Source organism: Pseudophryne corroboree, chromosome 6 (assembly GCF_028390025.1).
Source record: "Pseudophryne corroboree isolate aPseCor3 chromosome 6, aPseCor3.hap2, whole genome shotgun sequence".
Lineage (NCBI taxonomy): Eukaryota > Metazoa > Chordata > Amphibia > Anura > Myobatrachidae > Pseudophryne > Pseudophryne corroboree.
This window is the reverse complement of record NC_086449.1, coordinates 656,282,234-656,285,436: the sequence shown is the minus strand read 5'-3', so window position 1 is coordinate 656,285,436 and position 3,203 is coordinate 656,282,234. Positions and strand designations below refer to the sequence as shown.

Sequence of the window (3,203 nt, the reverse complement as noted above, 5' to 3'; positions counted from 1 at the left end):
TACCAAGAAGAAATAACAAGTTTTTAATAAGTGACCATTTACATTTGTGTGACCATTTATTTGTCACATATTAGTATTAGAATAATTATATGGGCCTATAAAGAAAATAATGACTCATAAAAAGTGGTATTAATAGTGTCATAATATTACTAGTGTAGGAATTATTGATAAACGTATTTATAATTTTATAATAAACTTTTTTATATAAATTTTTTTAAACAATTTTATAATTTTTTAGTGACAATATTAAGTGTTACAAATATTTTCAATTTCTTTAAAGTGATACTAACTCAACCATTTGTATTTACCACAATCTCGTGATTAACTGAACTAATACATGGCTCAGTTCAGTTAATCACGAGATTGTGGTAAATACAAATGGTTGAGTTAGTATCACTTTAAAGAAATTGAAAATATTTGTAACACTTAATATTGTCACTAAAAAATTATAAAATTGTTTAAAAAAATTTATATAAAAAAGTTTATTATAAAATTATAAATACGTTTATCAATAATTCCTACACTAGTAATATTATGACACTATTAATACCACTTTTTATGAGTCATTATTTTCTTTATAGGCCCATATAATTATTCTAATACTAATATGTGACAAATAAATGGTCACACAAATGTAAATGGTCACTTATTAAAAACTTGTTATTTCTTCTTGGTAAATAATTGTGAAAGAGAATTTCTATCTATTTTTATTTATTTAATTATTACATATTATTATTATTTTTAATTTTATTTAATTTTTTAATTTTTATTTTTATTTTTATTATTTATTTATTTATCACTATTTTTTGAAGTGCATTAAATGAATGGATGTTAACACTAAAAATAGATTACCCGTTTAGTGATTAATTAGATTATTGATTGAAATTTAAGTCGTCTCAACATAAATCAATAGGACTAATATTGACTGAATGTAATCCCGGATAATACCGATTAGATTTCCATTTTGTCTCAAACGTAAACTAATTGGACTAATAATAATAAGTTTACCATGATCACTAAAGGTGTCAAATGTTGAACTTGATATGCGACAGCCATCAGATTGTGAATCAAGCTTAACATTATATAAGGTAAACAGCGGTTCACGGCTCACAGCCGGAACCGGAAGTGCGGGAGCGTGACACGCATGTGAGCCCGTGACACGCATACAGACGCACTTCCGCCGGAACCGGAAGTGAGAAGCCGTGACACGCACGCGGTGTCGGCATTGGAACGCAAAGTGCGTTCTAACTGTTCCCCTTTACTCTTAAAATGGTGATAACATTTAGAACTAAATAAATTTATGAAGTAGAGCCATTTGCTTGGTTGGAGGATTAATATCCATTTATTAAGTCCATTTACTGAATTATTCAAATTAGCTAACAGGAAGTGATGTAAAGTTAAGGGAGGTATAAAAGGATGTCCTGGACTGTCCCTCATTTGTAGCTGTGTTCCTGTGAAGTTATGCCAGTTCCTGTGAAAAAGTAAGTCCTATTTATTTCCAGTTGGAATATATTTATGGATGCCCTCTTGATCCCATAGCTAATGAAGGGAATCGACTAGGAGGAGTAATAATCTAATTATATATACAGGCTATTGATTTAAAGTATTTATATCAAAAATGTAATTTTGAACTAATTATAGGGAATAGTGCGGTTCAAGATTGGAGATCTCTAAAAGAACCCCATTTTTTGGAGATACTTATTGGAGCAGAGGTGAATTATAAGGTTTCACTCTCCTTGAGGAAATTAGGTAAGAACCTGAATAATTAAGTTATGATCAAAGTGTCATATGTCGTTAATATTATGGTCCTGATCTTAGTTTTGGGCGTTGAAAATAGTGATAGAATAGAACCATAGCTGTTAAGTGGACCCATACTTGGTTACGGCCCAATATTGATTGACTATTCTAATATTATATACCAATGGGCGTTATATCAAATTGCATAAAAGATCCATTAATGATGAGGTTAATGAATTGGCATCAGCATGGTCTCTTATATTTAAGTGATTAAGTTGTATCTATTGTATATATAGAACTTTAAAATCTCTTCTTAATGGTGTTGATGGTTTTGTCTCCTTCATACAAGTAACATATAAGATAGCCATAAAAGAATGTATAGTGTACATATATTATATGGGAGCTATACTAGAAAAACAATTTTACCCTTGTTCTTTCTAGGGAAAATCACAACATCTGACTTCAACTTAATTGTAAATTTTTGTTTTGATGAAGCCAATTTAGGTATGTATGGCTAAATTACATTAGATTTATACGAGTATATGGTAAAATAATTGATTCCTTTTTTCATAAATTTATGGACCCGATTTGTGGTGCCACGACTGTAAGACTCCCAAAGACATCTAGTTGCCTCTTCCTTTTAAGTTTTCATTTTCATTTATGTATTATTTCTTCTAATTGAATAGAAGCAATGTTAATGATGATTGATTTGCTTTATATGTTCTAAATTAAAATTGAGGTCATAAATGATTGATGAGATTGATCTTTGTTATAAAATCCATCATTTTCTGACCCTTTTCCCTCCCCTTCTTGGAATATATATAGATATAATGTATATTGATGATTATAACGGTAATGTTTCAGACACCACATCATTTGAAAAGAACATGTGATTGGATGTAGCATTAGGAATTTAATCCCGTCCTAACCAGTGGTAAATTATTTTCTCACAAAAACGGGTATGTATGTCCATCCCTACTTGACTGTATTAGAGTACCCGTTATGAGAGAGAAAAAAAGAGTTTATTATTCAATAAGTTAATCTTGAAGACTATGTGATTTACTTATTTCCCTCTGTAACTATTTAGATTGTAAACCCCTGATGAAGTCCTAACGGACGAAACGCGTTGGGTTTCGCAGTATTGGGTCAAAAAAGTCACCACCACAAGCATCTGGTTGGATACACGTCCTTTTCAAGTTCTGATTGTGATTACCTGACTATAAATTCCTCATATCAACTAAAAATGTCTATGCATAAGATTGTGAAATCGTTTTACTGAATTTTTAGACTATTGTATCAATGTCGAATTTTTAGGTTACAAGTACCTTTTATTTGTGTATAAATAAAAACCTTTTAAATATTGTTAAATATTATTAATCTAAAGGCTGATTGGCTCCCATGAGAACCTTTTTACTCCATATCTATCTTTGATACCTTATCTGACAGAGGGTATTTCTTATTGGTTT

General features: G+C 30.0%; 1 long non-coding RNA gene across 1 annotated transcript; it reads left to right on the top strand.

Moving 5' to 3' along the window:
- The first annotated feature begins 1,647 nt into the window (after positions 1-1,647).
- On the top strand, positions 1,648-2,962 carry LOC134935557 (uncharacterized). The gene is made up of 4 exons (XR_010180245.1): positions 1,648-1,749; positions 2,179-2,241; positions 2,602-2,696; positions 2,825-2,962. It is a non-coding gene; the product is annotated as an uncharacterized LOC134935557 (long non-coding RNA).
- Positions 2,963-3,203: the final 241 nt, after the last annotated feature.